The sequence below is a fragment of the Chiloscyllium punctatum genome, chromosome 15 (assembly GCF_047496795.1).
Source record: "Chiloscyllium punctatum isolate Juve2018m chromosome 15, sChiPun1.3, whole genome shotgun sequence".
NCBI lineage: Eukaryota > Metazoa > Chordata > Chondrichthyes > Orectolobiformes > Hemiscylliidae > Chiloscyllium > Chiloscyllium punctatum.
In genome coordinates this window covers 14,775,471-14,798,946 of record NC_092753.1, presented here as the reverse complement: position 1 = coordinate 14,798,946, position 23,476 = coordinate 14,775,471, and the positions used below count along the sequence as shown (strand labels likewise).

The following is a 23,476-nucleotide window of genomic DNA, read 5'->3' as shown; positions in this document are numbered from 1 at the left end:
CTCTCCCTTTCTCTGCATCACTTGTGCTTTCACTCTCCCTTTCCCTGCCTCGCACACTCTCGTGTTCTCTGCCTCATTCACTCTCTCACTCTCCCTTTCTCTGCCTCACTCTCTCTCCTTTACTCTGCGTCACTCACACTCCTTTTCTTTGCCTCGCACGCTCTCACTCCCACTTTCTCTGCCTCACACGCTCTTCCTTTCTCTGTCTCGCACACTCTCTCCCTTCTCTCTCTGCCTTCCATGTGTTCCCTTGCTCGCTCTCTCGCTCTCCCCTTCTCTGCCTCGCTCGTTCTCTCGTCTCCTCTTCTCTGCCTCACTCGCTCTCTCGATCTCCCTTTCTCTGCCTCGCTTGCTCTCCCTTTCTCTGCCTCGCTCGCTCTTTCGCTCTCCCTTTCTCTGCCTCGCTCAATCTCTCACTCTCCCTTTCTCACTCGCTCTCCGTTTCTCTGCCTCACACATTCTCCCTTTCTCTGCCTTGCATGCGCTCCCTTGCTCTCCCCTTCTCTGCCTCGCTCGCTCTCCCTTTCTCTGCAACACTATCGCTTTCACTCTCCCTTTCCCTGCCTCACACGATCTCTCACTCTCCCTTTCTCTGCCTCGCTTGCTCTCCCTTTCTCTGCCTCGCTCGCCATCTCACACTCCCTTTTTCTGCCTCGCTCACTCCCTCGCTCTTCCTTTCTCTGCCTCGCTTGCTCTCTCACTCTCCCTTTCTCTGCCTCGCTCTCTCCCTTACTCTGCGTCACTCACACTCCATTTCTTTGCCTTGCACGCTCTCTCGCTCTCCCTTTCTCTGCCTCGCTCTCCCTTTCTCTGCATCACTTGCACTTTCACTCTCCCTTTCCCTGCCTCGCACGCTCTCGCGTTCTCTGCCTCATTCACTCTCTCACTCTCCCTTTCTCTGCCTCACTCTCTCTCCTTTACTCTGCGTCACTCACACTCCCTTTCTTTGCCTCACACACTCTCTCACTCTCCCTTTCTCTGCCAAACACGCTCTTCCTTTCTCTGTCTCGCACACTCTCTCGCTCTCCCTTTCTCTCATAACTCTCCCTCTCCTTTTCCCTTTCTGTGCCTTGCTCACTCTCTCGCTCTCCCCTTCTCTGCCTCACTCGCTCTCTCGCTCTCCCTTTCTCTTCCTCGCTCATTCTCTCGCTCTCCCCTTCTCTGCCTCACTCGCTCTCTCGCTCTCCCCTTCTCTGCCTCACTCGCTCTCTCGCTCTCCCCTTCTCTGCCTCACTCGCTCTCTCACTCTCCCTTTCTCTGCCTCACACGCTCTTCCTTTCTCTGTCTCGTACACTCTCTTGCTCTCCCTTTCTCTCATAACTCTCCCTCTCTTTTTCCCTTTCTGTGCCTTGCTTGCTCTCTCGATCTCCCTTTCTCTGCCTCGCTCACTCTCTCGCTCTCCAATTTTCTGCCAAACTCGCTCTCCCTTTCTCTGCACTCTCACGCTCTCACTCTCCCTTTCTCTGCCTCGCTCGCTCTCTCGGTCTAATTCTCTGCCTCGCTCGCTCTCTCGCTCTTCCTTTCTCTGCCTCGCTCGCTCTCTCGCTCTCCCTTTCTCTGCCTCGCTCGCTCTCTCGCTCTCCCTTTCTCTGCCTCGCTTACTCTCTCGCACTTCGTTTCTCTGCCTCACACGTTCTCCCTTTCTCTACCTTGCATGCAGTCCCTTGCTCTCCCCTTCTCTGCCTCGCTCGCTCTCCCTTTCGCTGCCTCACTTGCGCTTTCACTCTCCCTTTCCCTGCCTCGCACGCTCTCGCTCTCGCATTGTCTGCCTCGCTTGCTCTCCTTTTCTCTACCTCGCTCGCGCTCTGACGCTCCCTTTCTCTGCCTCACTTGCTCTCCGTTTCTCTGCCTCGCTCGCTCAATCTCTCACTCCCATTCTCTGCCTCACTCGCTCTCTCACTCTCCATTTCTCTGCCTCACATACTCTCTCGCTCTCCCTTTCTATGCCTCGCTTACTCTCTCGCTCTCCCTTTCTCTGCCTTGCTCGCTCTCTCCTCTCCCTTTCTTTGCCTTGCTTGCTCTCCCTTTCTCTGTCTTGCACACTCTCTCACTCTCCCTTTCTCTGCCTCGCTCGCTCTCACACTCTCCCTTTCTTTGCCTTGCTTGCTCTCCCTTTCTCTGTCTTGCACACTCTCTCACTCTCCCTTTCTCTGCCTCGCTCGCTCTCTCACTCTCCCTTTCTCTGCCTCGCATGCTTTCTCACTCTCCCCCTCGTTCTCACTTTCTCTGCCTCACACGCTTTCTCACTGTCCCTTTCTTTGCCTTGCCCACTCTCCTTTTCTTGGCCTCACTCGTTCTCTTGCTCTCCTGTTCTCTGCCTCACATGCTCTCGCTTTCTCTACCTTGCATGCGCTCCCTTGCTCTCCCTTTCTCTGCCTCGCTCGCTCTCTCAATCTAATTCTCTGCCTCGCTCAATCCCTCGCTCTCCCTTTCTCTGCCTAACATGCTCTCCCTTTCTCTGCCTCACTCGCTCTCTTGGTCTCATTCTCTACCTCGCTCGCTCTTCCTTTCCCTGCCTCACTCGCTCTCTCACTCCCGTTCTCTGCCTTGCTCGCTCTCTCACTGTCCCTCTCTCTGCCTCGCTTGCTCTCTCACTGTCCCTCTCTCTGCCTCGCACACGCTCTCACTCTCCATTTCTCTGCCTCGATCTCCCTTTCTCTGCCTCACTCGCGCTTTCACTCTCCTTTTCCCTGCCCCTCTCGCTCACGCGCTCTCTGCCTCGCTCGCTCTCTCAGTCTCATTCTCTGCCTCGCTTGCTCTCTCGCTCTCCCTTTCTCTGCCTCGCTCGCACTCTCACTCTCCCTTTCTCTGCCTCACACGTTCTCCCTTTCTCTACCTTGCACGCGCTCCCTTGCTCTCCCTTTCTCTGCCTCACACGCTCTCCCTTTTTCTGCCTTTCTCTGTCTGTCTCGCTCGCTCTCTCGGTCTCGTTCTCTGCCTTGCTCACTCTTGCTTTCTCTGCCTCGCTCGCACTCTCATTCCCATTCTCTGCCTCGCTTGCTCTCTCGCTCTCTCGCTCTCCCTTTCTCTGCCTCGCTCACTCTCTCGCTCTCCCTTTCTCTGCCTCACACGTTCTCCCTTTCTCGACCTTGCATGCACTCCCTTGTTCTCCCCTTCTCTGCCTTGCTCGCTCTCTCGCTCTCCCTTTCTCTGCATCACTTGCGCTTTCACTCTCCCTTTCCCTGCTGGACATGCTCTCGCTCTCGCATTCTCTGCCTCACACGCTCTCTCGCTCTCCTGCTCTCCCTTTCTCTGCCTCGCTCGCTCACTCGGTCTCGTTCTCTGCCTCGCTCGCTCTTGCTTTCTCTGCCTCGCTCGCGCTCTCACTCCCATTCTCTGCCTCGCTTGCTCTCTCGCTCTCCCTTTCTCTGCCTTGCTCACTCTCTCGCTCTCCCTTTCTCTGCCTTGCATGCGCTCCCTTGCTCTCCCCTTCTCTGCCTTGCTCGCTCTCTCGCTCTCCCTTTCTCTGCCTCGCACATTCTCCCTTTCTCTGCCTTCCATGTGTTCCCTTGCTCTCCCCTTCTCTGCTTCGCTCGCTCTCTCGCTCTCCCTTTCTCTGCATCACTTGCGCTTTTACTCTCCCTTTCTCTGCCTTGCATGCTCACGCGCTCGATTTCTCTGCCTCGCTTGTTCTCCCTTTCTCTGCCTCGCTCGTGCTCTCGCTCTCCCTTTCTCTACCTTGCATGCGCTCCCTTGCTCTCAACTTCTCTGCCTCGCTCGCTCTCTCAGTCTCATTCTCTGCCTCGCTTGCTCTCTCGCTCTCCCTTTCTCTGCATCTCTTGCGCTTTCATTCTCCCTTTCCCTGCCTCGTACGCTCTCGCTCTTGCATTCTCTGCCTCGCTTGCTCTCCCTTTCTCTGCCTCGCTTGCTCTCGCTCTCCCTCTCTCTGCATCACACGATCTCTCACTCTCCCTTTCTCTGTCTCGCTTGCTCTCCCTTTCTCTGCCTCGCTCGTGCTCTCGCTCTCCCATGCTCTCCCTTTCTCTGCCTCGCTCGCTCTCTCGGACTCATTCTCTGCCTCGCTCACTCCCTCGCTCTTCCCTTCTCTGCCTCGCTCGCGCTCTCACTCTCCCTCTCTCTGCCTCGCTCACGCTCTCACTCCTATTCTCTGTCTCACTTGCTCTCTCGCTCTCCCCATCTCTGCCTCGCTCGCTCTACAACTCTCCCTTTCTCTGCCTCGCGTGTTCTCCCTTTCTCTGCCTCGCTCGTGCTCTCGCTCTCCCATGCTCTCCCTTTCTCTGCCTCGCTCGCTCTTCCTTTCCCTGCATCACTCACTCTCTCACTCCCATTCTCTGCCTCGCTCTCTCTCTCGCTCTCCCTTTCTCTGCCTCGCTCGCTCTATCGCTCTCCCTTTCTCTGCCTCGCACATTCTCCCTTTCTCTGCCTTCCATGTGTTCCCTTGCTCTCCCCTTCTCTGCCTCGCTCGCTCTCTCGCTCTCCCTTTCTCTGCCTCGCACATTCTCCCTTTCTCTGCCTTCCATGTGTTCCCTTGCTCTCCCCTTCTCTGCCTCGCTCGCTCTCTCGCTCTCCCTTTCTCTGCCTCGCTCTCCCTTTCTCTGCATCACTTGTGCTTTCACTCTCCCTTTCCCTGCCTCGCACGCTCTCGTGTTCTCTGCCTCATTCACTCTCTCACTCTCCCTTTCTCTGCGTCACTCACACTCCTTTTCTTTGCCTCGCACGCTCTCACTCCCACTTTCTCTGCCTCACACGCTCTTCCTTTCTCTGTCTCGCACACTCTCTCGCTCTCCCTTTCTCTCATAACTCTCCCTCTTCTTTTCCCTTTCTGTGCCTTGGTCGCGCTCTCGCTCTCCCCTTCTCTGCCTCACTCGCTCTCTCGATCTCCCTTTCGCTGCCTCGCTCGCTCTCTCGCTCTCCAATTTTCTGCCAAACTCGCTCTCCTTTTCTCTGCACTCTCACCCTCTCACTCTCCCTTTCTCTGCCACGCTTGCTCTCCCTTTCTCTGCCTCGCTTACTCTCTTGCACTTCGTTTCTCTGCCTCACACTTTCTCCCTTTCTCTACCTTGCATGCACTCCCTTGCTCTCCCCTTCTCTGCCTCGCTCGCTCTCCCTTTCGCTGCATCACTTGCGCTTTCACTCTCCCTTTCCCTGCCTCGCACGCTCTCGCTCTCGCATTGTCTGCCTCGCTTGCTCTCCCTTTCTCTACCTCGCTCGCTCTCCCTTTCTCTACCTCGCTCGCTCTCCCTTTCTCTACCTCGCTCGCTCCTCGCTCAATCTCTCACTCCCATTCTCTGCCTCACTCGCTCTCCCTTTCTCTGCCTCACTCGCTCTCGCGCTCTCTCTCTCACACTCCCATTCTCTGCCTCACTCGCTCTCGCTCTCTCTCTCACACTCCCATTCTCTGCCTCGCTCGCTCTCTCGCTCTCCCTTTCTCAGCCTCGCACGCTCTCGCGCTCTCTGCCTCATTCACTCTCACTCTCCCTTTCTCTCCCTAACTCTGCGTCACTCACACTCCCTTTCTTTGCCTCGCACGCTCTCTCACTCTCCTTTCTCTGCCTCACACACTCTTCCTTTCTCTGTCTCACACACTCTCTCGCTCTCCCTTTCTCTGCATCACTCTCCCCCTGCTTTTTCCTTTCTGTGCCTTGCTCTCACTCTCGCTCTCCCTTTCTCTGCCTCATGCGTTTTCTCACTCTCCCTCTCTCTGCCTCGCTCATTCTCTCACTCCTATTCTCTGCCTCACTCGCTCTTTCGCTCTCCCTTTCTCTGCCTCGCTTACTCCCTCTCCCTTTCTCTGCATCACCTGTGCTTTCACTCTCTCTTTCCCTGCCTCGCACGCTCTCGCTCTCACGTTCTCTGCCTCACTTGCTCTCCCTTTCTCTGCCTCGCTCGCTCTCTTGATCTCCCTTTCTCTGCCTCGCTCTCCCTTTCTCTACATCACATGCGCTTTCACGCTCCCTTTCTCTGCCTCGCATGCTCTCGCACTCGCGTTCTCTGCCTCGCTTGTTCTCCCTTTCTCTGCCTCACATGTTCTCCCTTTCTCTACCTTGCACGCGCTCCCTTTTTCTGCCTTTCTCTGCCTTGCTTGCTCTTCCTTTCTCTGCCTCGCTCGCGCTCTCACTCTCCCTCTCTCTGCCTCGCTCGCTCTCTCAGTCTCATTCTCTGCCTCACACGCTCTCTCACTCTCCCATTCTCTGCCTCGCTTGCTCTCTCGCTCTCCCTTTCTCTGCCTCGCTCGCGCTCTCACTCTCCCTTTCTCTGCCTCACACGTTCTCCCTTTCTCTACCTTGCACACGCTCCCTTGCTCTCCCTTTCTCTGCCTCACACGCTCTCCCTTTTTCTGCCTTTCTCTGTCTGTCTCGCTCGCTCTCTCGGTCTCGTTCTCTGCCTCGCTCACTCTTGCTTTCACTGCCTCGCTCGCGCTCTCATTCCCATTCTCTGCCTCGCTTGCTCTCTCGCTCTCCCTTTCTCTGCCTCGCTCACTCTCTCGCTCTCCCTTTCTCTGCCTCGCTCACTCTCTCGCTCTCCCTTTCTCTGCCTCGCTCACTCTCTCACTCTCCCTTTCTTTGCCTTGCTTGCTCTCCCTTTCTCTGTCTTGCACACTCTCTCACTCTCCCTTTCTCTGCCTCGCTCGCTCTCTCACTCTCCCTTTGTCTGCCTCGCATGCTTTCTCACTCTCCCCCTCGTTCTCACTTTCTCTGCCTCACACGCTTCACACTGTCCCTTTCTCTGCCTTGCCCACTCTCCTTTTCTTGGCCTCACTCGTTCTCTCGCTCTCCTGTTCTCTGCCTCACATGCTCTCGTTTTCTCTACCTCGCATGTGCTCCCTTGCTCTCCCTTTCTCTGCCTCGCTCGCTCTCTCAGTCTAATTCTCTGCCTCGCTCACTCCCTCGCTCTCCCTTTCTCTGCCTAACATGCTCTCCCTTTCTCTGCCTCACTCGCTCTTTTGGTCTCATTCTCTGCCTTGCTCACTCTTCCTTACCCTGCCTCTCTCGCTCTCCCTTTCTCTGTCTCGCATGCTTTCTCACTCTCCCCCTCGTTCTCACTTTCTCTGCCTCACACGCTTTCACACTGTCCCTTTCTCTGCCTTGCCCACTCTCCTTTTCTTGGCCTCACTCGTTCTCTCGCTCTCCTGTTCTCTGCCTCACATGCTCTCGCTTTCTCTACCTCGCATGCGCTCCCTTGCTCTCCCTTTCTCTGCCTCGCTCGCTCTCTCAGTCTAATTCTCTGCCTCGCTCACTCCCTCGCTCTCCCTTTCTCTGCCTAACATGCTCTCCCTTTCTCTGCCTCATTCGCTCTTTTGGTCTCATTCTCTGCCTCGCTCGCTCTTCCTTTCCCTGCCTCTCTCACTCTCTCACTCCCATTCTCTGCCTCGCTCGCTCTCTCACTCTCCATTTCTCTGCCTCGCTCTCTCTCGCTCTCCCTTTCTCTGCCTTGCTCGCTCTCTCACTGTCCCTCTCTCTGCCTCGCTTGCTCTCTCACTGTCCCTCTCTCTGCCTCGCTCGCTCTCTCACTCTCCATTTCTCTGCCTCGCTCGCTCTCTCGGTCTCATTCTCTGCCTCGCTCGCTCTTCCTTTCCCTGCCTCTCTCGCTCTCTCACTCCCATTCTCTGCCTCGCTCGCTCTCTCACTCTCCATTTCTCTGCCTCGCTCTCTCTCGCTCTCCCTTTCTCTGCCTTGCTCGCTCTCTCACTGTCCCTCTCTCTGCCTCGCTTGCTCTCTCACTGTCCCTCTCTCTGCCTCGCACACGCTCTCACTCTCCATTTCTCTGCCTCGATCTCCCTTTCTCTGCCTCACTCGCGCTTTCACTCTCCTTTTCCCTGCCCCTCTCGCTCACGCGCTCTCTGCCTCGCTCGCTCTCTCGCTCTCCAATTCTCTGCCTCAATCGCTCTCCCTTTCTCTGCACTCTCACGCTCTCACTCTCCCTTTCTCTGCCACACTTGCTCTCCCTTTCTCTGCCTCACTTATTCTCTCTTCTCTCCCTTTCTCTGCCTCGCTCGCTCGCTCGCTCTCCCTTTCTCTGCCTCGCTCGCTCGCTCTCTCTATCGCTCTCCCGTTCTCTGCCTCGCTCGCTCTACAGCTCTCCCTTTCTTTGCCTCACACGGTCTCCCTTTCTCTACCTTGCATGCGCTCCCTTGCTCTCCCCTTCTCTGCCTCGCTCGCTCTCTTGATCTCCCTTTCTCTGCCTCGCTCTCCCTTTCTCTACATCACATGCGCTTTCACGCTCCCTTTCTCTGCCTCGCATGCTCTCGCACTCGCGTTCTCTGCCTCGCTTGTTCTCCCTTTCTCTGCCTCACACGTTCTCCCTTTCTCTACCTTGCACGCGCTCCCTTTTTCTGCCTTTCTCTGCCTTGCTTGCTCTTCCTTTCTCTGCCTCGCTCGCGCTCTCACTCTCCCTCTCTCTGCCTCGCTCGCTCTCTCAGTCTCATTCTCTGCCTCACACGCTCTCTCACTCTCCCATTCTCTGCCTCGCTTGCTCTCTCGCTCTCCCTTTCTCTGCCTCGCTCGCGCTCTCACTCTCCCTTTCTCTGCCTCACACGTTCTCCCTTTCTCTACCTTGCACACGCTCCCTTGCTCTCCCTTTCTCTGCCTCACACGCTCTCCCTTTTTCTGCCTTTCTCTGTCTGTCTCGCTCGCTCTCTCGGTCTCGTTCTCTGCCTCGCTCACTCTTGCTTTCTCTGCCTCGCTCGCGCTCTCATTCCCATTCTCTGCCTCGCTTGCTCTCTCGCTCTCCCTTTCTCTGCCTCGCTCACTCTCTCGCTCTCCCTTTCTCTACCTCGCTCACTCTCTCGCTCTCCCTTTCTCTGCCTCGCTCACTCTCTCGCTCTCCCTTTCTCTGCCTCACACGTTCTCCCTTTCTCTACCTTGCATGCACTCCATTGCTCTCCCCTTCTCTCCCTTGCTCGCTCTCTCGCTCTCCCTTTCTCTGCATCACTTGCGCTTTCACTCTCCCTTTCCCTGCGTGACATGCTCTCGCTCTCGCATTCTCTGCCTCGCTCGCTCTCTCGCTCTCCCTTCCACTGCCTCACACGCTCTCTCGCTCTCCTGCTCTCCCTTTCTCTGCCTCGCTCGTTCTCTCGGTCTCGTTCTCTGCCTCGCTCGCTCTTGCTTTCTCTGCCTCACTCGCACTCTCACTCCCATTCTCTGCCTCGCTTGCTCTCTCGCTCTCCCTTTCTCTGCCTTGCTCACTCTCTCGCTCTCCCTTTCTCTGCCTTGCATGCGCTCCCTTGCTCTCTCCTTCTCTGCCTTGCTCGCTCTCTCGCTCTCCCTTTCCCTACATCACTTGCGCTTTCACTCTCCCTTTCTCTGCCTTGCATGCTCACGCGCTCGATTTCTCTGCCTCGCTTGTTCTCCCTTTCTCTGCCTCGCTCGCGCTCTCGCTCTCCCTTTCTCTGCCTCGCACGCTCTCTCACCTCTCCCTTTCTCTGCCTCGCATGGTCTCTCACTCTCCCTTTCTCTGCCTCGCTTGCTCTCCCTTTCTCTGCCTTGCTCGCTCTCTCGGTCTCATTCTCTGCCTCACACGCTCTCTCACTCTCCCTTTCTCTGCCTCGCTCGCGCTCTCACTTCCATTCTCTGCCTCGCTTGCTCTCTCGCTCTCCCTTTCTCTGCCTCGCTCACTCTCTCGCTCCCCCTTTCTCTGCCTCGCTCACTCCCTCGCTCTCCCTTTCTCTGCCTCACATGTTCTCCCTTTCTCTACCTTGCATGCGCTCCCTTGCTCTCCCCTTCTCTGCCTCGCTCGCTCTCCCTTTCTCTGCATCACTTGCGCTTTCATTCTCCCTTTCCCTGCCTCACACGCTCTCACTCTTGCATTCTCTGCCTCGCTCGCTCTCCCTTTCTCTGTCTCGCTCGGACTCTTGGTCTCTTTCTCTGCCTCGCTCGCTCTCTCACTCTCCCTCTCTCTCACTCCCATTCTCTGCCTTGTTCGCTCTCTCGCTCTCTCTTTCTCTGCCTCGCTCACTCTCTCACTCTCCCTCTCTCTGCCTCGCGCGCTCTCTCACTCCCTTTCTCTGCCTCGCTCACTCTCTCGCTCTCCCTTTCTCTGCCTCACACGTTCTCCCTTTCTCTACCTTGCATGCACTCCCTTGCTCTCCCCTTCTCTCCCTTGCTCGCTCTCTCGCCCTCCCTTTCTCTGCATCACTTGCGCTTACACTCTCCCTTTCCCTGCTTCGCATGCTCTCGCATTCTCTGCCTCGCTTGCTCTCCCTTTCTCTGCCTCGCTTGCTCTCGCTCTCCCTCTCTCTGCCTCACACGATCTCTCACTCTCCCTTTCTCTGTCTCGCTTGCTCTCCCTTTCTCTGCCTCGCTTGCTCTCTCGGTCTCATTCTCTGCCTCGCTCACTCCCTCGCTCTTCCCTTCTCTGCCTTGCTCGCGCTCTCACTCTCCCTCTCTCTGCCTCGCTCACGCTCTCACTCCCATTCTCTGTCTCACTTGCTCTCTCGCTCTCCCCATCTCTGCCTCGCTCACTCTACAACTCTCCCTTTCTCTGCCTCGCGTGTTCTCCCTTTCTCTGCCTCGCTCGTGCTCTCGCTCTCCCATGCTCTCCCTTTCTCTGCCTCGCTCGCTCTCTCGGTCTCATTCTCTGCCTCGCTCGCTCTTCCTTTCCCTGCCTCACTCACTCTCTCACTCCCATTCTCTGCCTCGCTCTCCCTTTCTCTGCCTTCCATGTGTTCCCTTGCTCTCCCCTTCTCTGCCTCGCTCACTCTCTCGCTCTCCCATTCTCTGCCTCGCACATTCTCCCTTTCTCTGCCTTCCATGCGCTCCCTTGCTCTCCCCTTCGCTGCCTCGCTCGCTCTCCCTTTCTCTGCATCACTTGTGCTTTCACTCTCCCTTTCCCTGCCTCGCACGCTCTCGTGTTCTCTGCCTCATTCACTCTCTCACTCTCCCTTTCTCTGCCTTGCTCTGTCTCCCTTACTCTGCGTCACTCACACTCCTTTTCTTTGCCTCGCACGCTCTCACTCCCACTTTCTCTGCCTCACACGCTCTTCCTTTCTCTGTCTCGCACACCCTTTCTCTCATAACTCTCCCTCTTCTTTTCCCTTTCTGTGCCTTGGTCGCTCTCTCGCTCTCCCCTTCTCTGCCTCACTCGCTCTCTCGTTCTCCCTTTCGCTGCCTCGCTCGCTCTCTCGCTCTCCAATTTTCTGCCAAACTCGCTCTCCTTTTCTCTGCACTCTCACCCTCTCACTCTCCCTTTCTCTGCCACGCTTGCTCTCCCTTTCTATGCCTCGCTCACTCTCTCGGTCTAATTCTCTGCCTCGCTCGCTCTCTCACTCTCCATCTCTCTGCCTCGCTCGCTCTCTCACACTCCCATTCTCTGCCTCGCTCGCTCTCCCTTTCTCTGCCTTGCATGCGCTCCCTTGCTCTCCCCTTCACTGCCTCGCTCGCTCTCTCGCTCTCCCTTTCTCTGCCTCGCTCGCTCTCTCACTCTCCCTTTCTCTGCATCACTTGTGCTTTCACTCTCCCTTTCCCTGCCTCGCACACTCTCGTGTTCTCTGCCTCATTCACTCTCTCACTCTCCCTTTCTCTGCCTCACTCTCTCTTCCTTACTCTGCGTCACTCACACTCCCTTTCTTTGCCTCGCACACTCTCTCACTCTCCCTTTCTCTGCCTCACACGCTCTTCCTTTCTCTGTCTCGCACACTCTCTCGCTCTCCCTTTCTCTCATAGCGCTTCCCCTCCTTTTCCCTTTCTGTGCCTTGCTCGCTCTCTCGCTCTCCCCTTCTCTGCCTCGCTCGTTCTCTCGCTCTCCTCTTCTCTGCCTCACTCGCTCTCTCGATCTCCCTTTCTCTGCCTCGCTTGCTCTCCCTTTCTCTGCCTCGCTCGCACTATCAGTCTAATTCTCTGCCTCGCTTGCTCTTTCGCTCTCCCTTTCTCTGCCTCACTCAATCTCTCACTCTCCCTTTCTCTTTCGCTCTCCGTTTCTCTGCCTCACACATTCTCCCTTTCTCTGCCTTGCATGCGCTCCCTTGCTCTCCCCTTCTCTGCAACACTATCGCTTTCACTCTCCCTTTCCCTGCCTCACACGATCTCTCACTCTCCCTTTCTCTGCCTCGCTTGCTCTCCCTTTCTCTGCCTCGCTCGCCATCTCACACTCCCTTTTTCTGCCTCGCTCACTCCCTCGCTCTTCCTTTCTCTGCCTCGCTTGCTCTCTCACTCTCCCTTTCTCTGCCTCGCTCTCTCCCTTACTCTGCGTCACTCACACTCCATTTCTTTGCCTTGCACGCTCTCTCGCTCTCCCTTTCTCTGCATCACTTGTGCTTTCACTCTCCCTTTCCCTGCCTCGCACGCTCTCGCGTTCTCTGCCTCATTCACTCTCTCACTCTCCCTTTCTCTGCCTCACTCTCTCTCCTTTACTCTGCGTCACTCACACTCCCTTTCTTTGCCTCGCACGCTCTCTCACTCTCCCTTTCTCTCATACCTCTCCCTCTCCCTTTCTCTCATAACTCTCCCTCTCCTTTTCCCTTTCTGTGCCTTGCTCGCTCTCTCGCTCTCCCTTTCTCTGCCTCACTCGCTCTCTCGCTCTCCCTTTCTCTGCCTCACTCGCTCTCTCGCTCTCCCTTTCTCTGCCTCGCTCTCCCTTTCTCTGCATCACTTGCACTTTCACTCTCCCTTTCCCTGCCTCGCACACTCTCACGTTCTCTGCCTCATTCACTCTCACACTCTCCCTTTCTCTGCCTCACTCTCTCTCCTTTACTCTGCGTCACTCACACTCCCTTTCTTTGCCTCGCACACTCTCTCGCTCTCCCTTTCTCTCATACCTCTCCCTCTCCCTTTCTCTCATAACTCTCCCTCTCCTTTTCCCTTTCTGTGCCTTGCTCGCTCTCTCGCTCTCCCTTTCTCTGCCTCACTCGCTCTCTCGCTCTCCCTTTCTCTGCCTCACTCGCTCTCGCTCTCCCTTTCTCTGCCTCGCTCATTCTCTCGCTCTCCCCTTCTCTGCCTCACTCGCTCTCTCGCTCTCCCCTTCTCTGCCTCACTCGCTCTCTCGCTCTCCCCTTCTCTGCCTCACTCGCTCTCTCACTCTCCCTTTCTCTGCCTCACACGCTCTTCCTTTCTCTGTCTCGCACACTCTCTCACTCTCCCTTTCTCTCATAACTCTCCCTCTCTTTTTCCCTTTCTGTGCCTTGCTTGCTCTCTCGATCTCCCTTTCTCTGCCTCGCTCGCTCTCTCGCTCTCCAATTTTCTGCCAAACTCGCTCTCCCTTTCTCTGCACTCTCACGCTCTCACTCTCCCTTTCTCTGCCTCGCTCGCTCTCTCGGTCTAATTCTCTGCCTCGCTCGCTCTCTCGCTCTTCCTTTCTCTGCCTCACTCGCTCTTTCGCTCTCCCTTTCTCTGCCTCGCTTACTCCCTCTCCCTTTCTCTGCATCACCTGTGCTTTCACTCTCTCTTTCCCTGCCTCGCACGCTCTCGCTCTCACATTCTCTGCCTCACTTGCTCTCCCTTTCTCTGCCTCGCTCACTCCCTCACTCTCCCTTTCTCTGCCTCACACGCTCTCTCACTCCCCCTTTCTTTGCCTTGCTTGCTCTCCCTTTCTCTGTCTTGCACACTCTCTCACTCTCCCTTTCTCTGCCTCGCTTGCTCTTTTGGTCTCATTCTCTGCCTTGCTCACTCTTCCTTACCCTGCCTCTCTCGCTCTCCCTTTATCTGCCTCGCTCGTGCTCTCACTCTCCCTTTCTCTGCCTCGCATGCTTTCTCACTCTCCCCCTCGTTCTCACTTTCTCTGCCTCACACGCTTTCACACTGTCCCTTTCTCTGCCTTGCCCACTCTCCTTTTCTTGGCCTCACTCGTTCTCTTGCTCTCCTGTTCTCTGCCTCACATGCTCTCGCTTTCTCTACCTCGCATGCGCTCCCTTGGTCTCCCTTTCTCTGCCTCGCTCGCTCTCTCAGTCTAATTCTCTGCCTCGCTCACTCCCTCGCTCTCCCTTTCTCTGCCTAACATGCTCTCCCTTTCTCTGCCTCACTCGCTCTTTTGGTCTCATTCTCTGCCTTGCTCACTCTTCCTTACCCTGCCTCTCTCGCTCTCCCTTTCTCTGCCTCGCTCGTGCTCTCGCTCTCCCTTTCTCTGCCTTGCTCACTCTCTCACTGTCCCTCTCTCCGCCTCGCTTGCTCTCTCACTGTCCCTCTCTCTGCCTCGCTCGCTCTCTGACTGTCCCTCTCTCTGCCTCGCTCGCTCTCTCACTCTCCATTTCTCTGCCTCGCTCGCTCTCTCGGTCTCATTCTCTGCCTCGCTCGCTCTTCCTTTCCCTGCCTCTCTCGCTCTCTCACTCCCTTTCTCTGCCTCGCTCTCCCTTTCTCTGCCTCACACGTTCTCCCTTTCTCTACCTTGCATGCACTCCCTTGCTCTCCCCTTCTCTCCCTTGCTCGCTCTCTCGCCCTCCCTTTCTCTGCATCACTTGCGCTTACACTCTCCCTTTCCCTGCTTCGCATGCTCTCGCATTCTCTGCCTCGCTTGCTCTCCCTTTCTCTGCCTCGCTTGCTCTCGCTCTCCCTCTCTCTGCCTCACACGATCTCTCACTCTCCCTTTCTCTGTCTCGCTTGCTCTCCCTTTCTCTGCCTCGCTTGCTCTCTCGGTCTCATTCTCTGCCTCGCTCACTCCCTCGCTCTTCCCTTCTCTGCCTTGCTCGCGCTCTCACTCTCCCTCTCTCTGCCTCGCTCACGCTCTCACTCCCATTCTCTGTCTCACTTGCTCTCTCGCTCTCCCCATCTCTGCCTCGCTCACTCTACAACTCTCCCCATCTCTGCCTCGCTCACTCTACAACTCTCCCTTTCTCTGCCTCGCGTGTTCTCCCTTTCTCTGCCTCGCTCGTGCTCTCGCTCTCCCATGCTCTCCCTTTCTCTGCCTCGCTCGCTCTCTCGGTCTCATTCTCTGCCTCGCTCGCTCTTCCTTTCCCTGCCTCACTCACTCTCTCACTCCCATTCTCTGCCTCGCTCTCTCTCTCGCTCTCCCTTTCTCTGCCTCGCACATTCGCCCTTTCTCTGCCTTCCATGTGTTCCCTTGCTCTCCCCTTCTCTGCCTCGCTCACTCTCTCGCTCTCCCATTCTCTGCCTCGCACATTCTCCCTTTCTCTGCCTTCCATGTGTTCCCTTGCTCTCCCCTTCTCTGCCTCGCTCGCTCTCTCGCTCTCCCTTTCTCTGCATCACTTGTGCTTTCACTCTCCCTTTCCCTGCCTCGCACGCTCTCGTGTTCTCTGCCTCATTCACTCTCTCACTCTCCCTTTCTCTGCCTTGCTCTGTCTCCCTTACTCTGCGTCACTCACACTCCTTTTCTTTGCCTCGCACGCTCTCACTCCCACTTTCTCTGCCTCACACGCTCTTCCTTTCTCTGTCTCGCACACCCTTTCTCTCATAACTCTCCCTCTCCTTTTCCCTTTCTGTGCCTTGGTCGCTCTCTCGCTCTCTGCCTCACTCGCTCTCTCGTTCTCCCTTTCGCTGCCTCGCTCGCTCTCTCGCTCTCCAATTTTCTGCCAAACTCGCTCTCCTTTTCTCTGCACTCTCACCCTCTCACTCTCCCTTTCTCTGCCACGCTTGCTCTCCCTTTCTATGCCTCGCTCACTCTCTCGGTCTAATTCTCTGCCTCGCTCGCTCTCTCACTCTCCATCTCTCTGCCTCGTTCGCTCTCTCACACTCCCATTCTCTGCCTCGCTCGCTCTCCCTTTCTCTGCCTTGCATGCGCTCCCTTGCTCTCCCCTTCACTGCCTCGCTCGCTCTCTCGCTCTCCCTTTCTCTGCCTCGCTCGCTCTCTCACTCTCCCTTTCTCTGCATCACTTGTGCTTTCACTCTCCCTTTCCCTGCCTCGCACACTCTCGTGTTCTCTGCCTCATTCACTCTCTCACTCTCCCTTTCTCTGCCTCACTCTCTCTTCCTTACTCTGCGTCACTCACACTCCCTTTCTTTGCCTCGCACACTCTCTCACTCTCCCTTTCTCTGTCTCACACGCTCTTCCTTTCTCTGTCTCGCACACTCTCTCGCTCTCCCTTTCTCTCATAGCGCTTCCCCTCCTTTTCTCTTTCTGTGCCTCGCTCGCTCTTTCGCTCTCCCTTTCTCTGCCTCGCTCAATCTCTCATTCTCCCTTTCTCTCTCGCTCTCCGTTTCTCTGCCTCACACATTCTCCCTTTCTCTGCCTTGCATGCGCTCCCTTGCTCTCCCCTTCTCTGCCTCGCTCGCTCTCCCTTTCTCTGCAACACTATCGCTTTCACTCTCCCTTTCCCTGCCTCACACGATCTCTCACTCTCCCTTTCTCTGCCTCGCTTGCTCTCTCACTCTCCCTTTCTCTGCCTCGCTCTCTCCCTTACTCTGCGTCACTCACACTCCATTTCTTTGCCTTGCACGCTTTCTCGCTCTCCCTTTCTCTGCCTCGCTCTCCCTTTCTCTGCATCACTTGCACTTTCACTCTCCCTTTCCCTGCCTCGCACACTCTCACGTTCTCTGCCTCATTCACTCTCACACTCTCCCTTTCTCTGCCTCACTCTCTCTCCTTTACTCTGCGTCACTCACACTCCCTTTCTTTGCCTCACACACTCTCTCACTCTCCCTTTCTCTGCCAAACACGCTCTTCCTTTCTCTGTCTCGCACACTCTCTCGCTCTCCCTTTCTCTCATAACTCTCCCTCTCCTTTTCCCTTTCTGTGCCTTGCTCGCTCTCTCGCTCTCCCTTTCTCTGCCTCGCTCATTCTCTCGCTCTCCCCTTCTCTGCCTCACTCGCTCTCTCGCTCTCCCCCACTCGCTCTCCCCTTCTCTGCCTCACTCGCTCTCTCACTCTCCCTTTCTCTGCCTCACACGCTCTTCCTTTCTCTGTCTCGTACACTCTCTCGCTCTCCCTTTCTCTCATAACTCTCCCTCTCTTTTTCCCTTTCTGTGCCTTGCTTGCTCTCTTGATCTTCCTTTCTCTGCCTCGCTCGCTCTCTATCTCTCTGCCTCGCTCGCTCTCTCACTCTCCATCTCTCTGCCTCGTTCACTCTCTCGCTCTCCCTTTCTCTGCCTCGCTTACTCTCTCGCACTTCGTTTCTCTGCCTCACACGTTCTCCCTTTCTCTACCTTGCATGCACTCCCTTGCTCTCCCCTTCTCTGCCTCGCTCGCTCTCCCTTTCGCTGCATCACTTGCGCTTTCACTCTCCCTTTCCCTGCCTCGCACGCTCTCGCTCTCGCATTGTCTGCCTCGCTTGCTCTCCTTTTCTCTACCTTGCTCGCGCTCTGGCGCTCCCTTTCTCTGCCTCACTTGCTCTCCGTTTCTCTGCCTCGCTCGCTCAATCTCTCACTCCCATTCTCTGCCTCACTCGCTCTCTCACTCTCCATTTCTCTGCCTCACATACTCTCTCGCTCTCCCTTTCTCTGCCTCGCTTACTCTCTCGCTCTCCCTTTCTCTGCCTCGCTTACTCTCTCGCTCTCCCTTTCTCTGCCTTGCTCACTCTCTCCTCTCCCTTTGTCTGTCTTGCTCGCGCTCTCACTCTCCCTTTCTCTGCCTCACTCTCTTACGCTCTTTTTCTCTGCCTCACTCACTCTCTCCTTCTCTGCCACACTCATTGTCTCACACTCTCCTTCTCCGCCTCGTTCAGTCTCTCATGCTCTCTGCCTCATGCACTTCCCTTTCTCTTTCTCTGCCTTGCACACTCTCTTGCTGTCTGTTTCTCTGCCTTGTTCGCTCTCTCCTTTCCCATTCTCTGCCTCACTCACTGTCTCTCTCTCTACCTCGCTCTCACACTCTTTTGCTTCCTCTGCCTCACACACTCACTCTCTGCCTCGTTCCCTCTTCTCTCTCTCTTTCACTACCTTGCTCGTGCTCTCTCTTGGTCTACCTTGCTCACACTCTCTCTCTACCTTGTTCACTCACACTCTCTCTACCTCACTCACACTCTCTCTCTGCTTCGCTCACACTCTCTCTCTCTACCTCCCTCACACTCTCTCTCTACCTCCCTCACACTCTCTCTCTCTCTCTCCTCGCTCACACACTCTCTCTCTCTCTCTACCTCACTCACACTCTCTCTCTACCTTGCGCGCGCTCTCTCTCTCTACCTTGCTCAAACTCTCTCTCTCTCTGCTGCGCTCACACTCTCTCTCTCTCTACCTCGCTCACACTCTCTCTCTCTACCTCGCTCACACTCTCTCTCTCTACCTCGCTCACACTCTCTCTACCTCACTCACACTCTCTCTCTCTCTACCTCACTCACACTCTCTCTCTCTCTCTCTACCTCACTCACACTCTCTCTCTCTCTACCTCACTCACACTCTCTCTCTCTCTCTCTCTACCTCACTCACACTCTCTCTCTCTCTCTACCTCGCTCACACACTCCCTCTCTACCTCGCTCACACACTCTCTCTAACTCATTCACACTCTCTCTCTACCTCACTCACACTCACTCACTACCTCACTCACACTCTCTCACTCTCTACCTCGCTCAAACTCTCTCTCTCTACCTTGCTCACACTCTCTCTCTACCTCGCTCACACTCTCTCACTTAACCTTGCGCGTGCTCTCTCTCTCTACCTTGCTCAAACTCTCTCTCTCTCTGCTTCGCTCACACTCTCTCTCTCTCTCTACCTCGCTCACACTCTCTTTCTACCTCGCTCACTCTCTCTCTCTACCTCGCTCAAACTCTCTCTCTCTACCTCGCTCAAACTCACTCTCTCTACCTCGCTCACACTCTCTCTCTACCTCGCTCACACTCTCTCCCTCACTACCTCACTCACACTCTCTCTCTCTACCTCGCTCAAACTCTCTCTCTCTCTACCTCACTCACACCCTCTCTCTCTCTCTACCTCGCTCACACTCTCTCTCTCTCTCTACCTCGCTCACACTCTCTCTCTCTACCTCGCTCACACTCTCTCTCTCTACCTCGCTCACACTCTCTCCCTCACTACCTCACTCACACTCTCTCACTCTCTACCTCGCTCAAACTCTCTTTCTCTCTCTCTACCTCGCTCACACCATAACTCTCTCTCTACCTCGCTCACACTCTCTCTCTCTACCTCGCTCACACTCTCTCTCTCTACCTCGCTCACACTCTCTCCCTCACTACCTCACTCACACTCTCTCACTCTCTACCTCGCTCAAACTCTCTTTCTCTCTCTCTACCTCGCTCACACCATAACTCTCTCTCTACCTCGCTCACACTCTCTCTCTCTACCTTGCTCACACTCTCTCTCTACCTTACGCGTGCTCTCTCTCTCTACCTTGCTCAAACTCTCTCTCTCTCTACCTCGCTCACACTCTCTCTATGTCTACCTCACTCACTCTCTCTCTACCTCGCTCACACTCTCTCTCTACCTCGCTCACACTCTCTCTCTACCTCACTCACACTCACTCTCTCTCTCTCCCTCTCTCTCCCTCGCTCAAACTCTCTCTCTACCTCACTCACACTCTCTCTCTCTACCTCGCTCAAACTCTCTCTCTCTCTCTACCTCGCTCACACTCTCTCTCTCTCTCTCTCTCTCTCTACCTCGCTCACACTCTCTCTCTCTCTACCTCGCTCACACTCTCTCTCTGCTTCACTCACACTTTCTCTCTACCTCGCTCACGCTCTCTCTACCTCGCTCACACTCTCTCTCTCTGCTTCGCTCACACTCTCTCTCTCTCTCCCTCGCTCACACTGTCTCTCTCTACCTCACTCACACTCTCTCTCTACCTCGCTCAAACTCTCTCTCTCTACCTCACGCAAACTCTCTCTCTCTACCTCACTCACACTCTCTCTATCTCTACCTCGCTCACACTCTCTCTCTCTCTCTCTCTCTACCTCGCTCACACTCTCTCTCTCTCTCTACCTCGCTCACTCTCTCTCTCTCTCTACCTCGCTCACTCTCTCTCTCTCTACCTCGCTCACACTCACTGTCGCTCTCTCTACATCACTCACTCTCTCTCTCTCTCTCTACCTCGCTCATTCTCTCTCTCTCTCTCTACCTCGCTCATTCTCTCTCTCTACCTCGCTCATTCTCTCTCTCTACCTCGCTCACTCTCTCTCTCTCTCTCTCTACCTCGCTCACACTCACTGTCGCTCTCTCTACATCACTCACTCTCTCTCTCTCTCTCTACCTCGCTCATTCTCTCTCTCGCTCTCTACCTCGCTCATTCTCTCTCTCTACCTCGCTCATTCTCTCTCTCTACCTCGCTCATTCTCTCTCTCTACCTCGCTCACTCTCTCTCTCTCTACCTCGCTCACACTTGCACTCTGTTTCTCTGCCTGGCGAGTCTCTCTCTCTGCCACCCACTTTCCCTCTATCTGCGTGGCTTACTCTCTCTCTCTCTCTGTCTCTTCCCCTGCCTGACAGTCACACTCTCTCCCACTCTCCCTAACTGACACACACACACTCTCTCTCTCTCTCTCCCTCCCTCCCTCTCTCTCTTTCACTCCCTGCCTGACTCTCACAATCTCTATCTCTATCTCTCTCTCCCCCGCCTGACTCACACACAATCTCTCTCTGCCTGACTCACACACAATCTCTCTCTGCCTGACTCACACACAATCTCTCTCTGCCTGACTCACACACAATCTCTCTCTCTCTGCCTGACTCACACACAATCTCTCTCTCTGCCTGACTCACACACAATTTCTCTCTCTTTCTCTCCCTGCCTGACTCACACAATCTCTCTCTCTCTCCCTGCCTGACTCACACACAATCCCTCTCTCTTTCTCTCCCTGCCTGACTCACACACAATCTCTCTCTTTCTCTCCCTGCCTGACTCACACACAATCGCTCTCTCTTTCTCTCCCCACCTGACTCACACACACTCTCTCTCTGCCTGACTCACACACAATCTCTCTTTGTCTCCCTGCCTGACTCATACACAATCTCTCTCTTTCTCTCCCTACGTGACTCACACACAATCTCTCTCTCTCTCTCCTTCTCTCTTCCCACCTGCCTGACACACACAATCTCTCTCTCCCTGCCTGACTCTCACACAGTCTCTCTCTCTCTCTCTCCCTGCCTGACTCACACACAATCTCTCTCTCTTTCTCTCCCTGCCTGACTCATACACAATCTCTCTCTCTTTCTCTCCCTGCCTGACTCATACACAATCTCTCTCTCTTTCTCTCCCTGCCTGACTCACACACAATCTCTCTCTCTTTCTCTCCCTGCCTGACTCACACACAATCTCTCTCTCTTTCTCTCCCTGCCTGACTCACACACAATCTCTCTCTTTCTCTCCCTGCCTGACTCATATACAATCTCTCTCTCTCTCTCTCTGCCTGACTCACACATAATCTCTCTCTCTGTGTTTGATTCACACACAATCTCTCACTCTCTCTCTGCCTGACTCACACACAATCTCTCTCTCCCTGCCTGACTCACACATAATCTCTCTCTCTGTGTTTGATTCACACACAATCTCTCTCTCCCTGCCTGACTCACATGCCATTTCTCTCTCACTCCCCCTGCCTGACTCACTCAATCTCTCTGTCTCCCTGCCTGACTCATACACAATCTCTCTCTTTCTCTCCCTGCCTGACACACACAATCTCTTTTTCACTCTCTCTCCCCCTGCCTGACTCACACACACTCTCTCACTGCCTGACTCTCTCACACTCGTTCTCCCTGCCTGACTCACACACAATCTCTCTCTCCCTGCCTGACTCACACACAATCTCTCTCTCCCTGCCTGACTCACACACAATCTCTCTCCCTGCCTGACTCACACACAATCTCTCTCTTTCTCCCTGCCTGACTCACAGACACTTTTTCTCCCTGCCTGACTCTCACACTCTGTTTCTCCCTGCCTGACTCTCACACAATCTGTCTCTCTTTCTGCCTGACTCACACACAAACTCTTGGCCCCCCTGTCTGATTCACACGCAAGCTCTCTCTTTCTCCCTGCCTGACACACAGAATCTCTTTCTCCCTGCCTGACTCACACACAATCTCTCTCCCTGCCTGACTCACACACTCTCTTTCTCCCTGCCCCCTCCCTCTTCACCCCTGCCCCCCTCCCTCTTCCCCTCTCTCTTCCCCCACCCTCCCTCACTCTTCCCCCCTCCCTCTTTTGCCCCCCTCTACACCACTCCCTCTTCCCCCTTCCCCCTCCCCTCTTCCTCTTCCTCCCTTCCTCCCTCTTCACCGTCCCTATTCCTCCCTCCCTCCCTCTTCCTCCCTCCACCCTCGCTCTTCCTCTCTCCCTCCCCCTCACTCCCTCTTCCTCCCTCCTCCTTCCTTCCCCCTTCCTCACCCCCTACGTCCCCCCTTCCTCCCCACTCTGCTTGTTCCCCCCTTTCTCCTCCCTTCCTCCCCTTCCTCCTCCTCCCTTCCCTCTCTCCCTCTTCCTCCTCCTCCTCCTCTCCCTCCCATCCCTCTTCCTCCCCTCCCTCCCTCTTCCTCCTCCTCTCCCTCCCCCCTTCCCCTTCCCCCTCCCTCTTCCTCATTCTCCCCCTCCCTCTTCCTTTTTCCCCTTCCCCCTCCCTCCTCCCCTTCCCTCTTGCTCCTCCCTCCCTCTTCCTCTTCCCCCTCCCTATTCCTCCCTCCCCCTCGCTCCCTCTTCCTTCCTCCCCCTCCCTCCCACTTCACCCCCACTTCCCCCTCCAACTCCCTCCCAATTCCCCCTCGCTCTCCCTCCCACTTTCATTCCCCCCACTTTCCCTCCCCCTCCTTCATCCCCTCCCTCCCATATCCTCCTCCCCCCTCCTCCTCCCCCTCCTCCTCCCCCTCCCTCTTTCTCCCTCTTCCTCCCCCTCCCTCCATCTTCCTCCCCTCCCCTCCTTCCCTCTTCCTCCCCCTCCCTCTTGCTACCCCCTCCCCCTTCCTCCCCCTCCTCCCTCCCCGCCACTTCCTCCCCACTCCCTCTCACCCTCCTCACTCCGTCTCTCCCTCCCCCCTTCCTCTCTCTCCCTTCCCCCTTCTTCCCCCTCCCTCCTTCCTCCCCCTCCCTTCCCCCTTCCTCCCACTTCCCCCTCCCTCTTCCTCCCACTTCCCCCTCCCTCTTCCTCTCACTTCCTCCCTCCTCCCCCTTCCTCCCCCCTCCCACTCCCACTTTTATTCCCTCTTTTCTTCCCCCTCCCTCTTTCTCCCTCCTCCTGCCCCTCCCTCTTTCTCCCCCTCTACCCCCTCCCTCTTTCTCCCCCTCTACCCCCTCCCTCTTTCTCCCCCTCTTCCCCTCCTCTTTCTCCCCCCTCCGTCTTTCTCCCCCCTCCTCCCCCTTTCTCCCCCCCCTCCTCCCCCTTTCTCCCCCCTCTTTCTCCCCCCTCCTCCCCATCCCTCTTTCTCCACCCTCCTCCCCCCTCCATCTTTCTCCCCCCCTCCTCACTCTTTCGCCCCCCTCCTCCCCCTCCCTCTTCCCCACCACCTACCCCCTCCCTCTTTCTGCCCCCTTTCTCCCACCCCACCCCCTCCCTCTTTCTCCCTCCTCCCCCTCCCTCTTTCTCCCTCCTTTCTCCCCTCTCACACTCCCTCCCTTTTTCTCCCCCTCCCCCTTTCTCCCCCCTCCCTCTTTCTCCCCCCCCCTCCCTCTTTCTCCCCCTCCCCATCCCTCTTTCTCCCCCTCCGTCTTTCACCCCTTTCCCCTCCCCCCCTTTCTCTCCCCTCCCCCTCCCTCTCCCTCTTTCTCCC

General features: G+C 56.0%; 1 protein-coding gene across 1 annotated transcript in view; it reads right to left on the bottom strand.

The window, feature by feature from the left end:
- The window catches only part of LOC140485955 (cilia- and flagella-associated protein 44), a 226,664-nt gene that overhangs the window by 199,286 nt on the left and 3,902 nt on the right, over nucleotides 1-23,476 (bottom strand). The gene's annotated exons all lie outside the window — the stretch shown is intronic.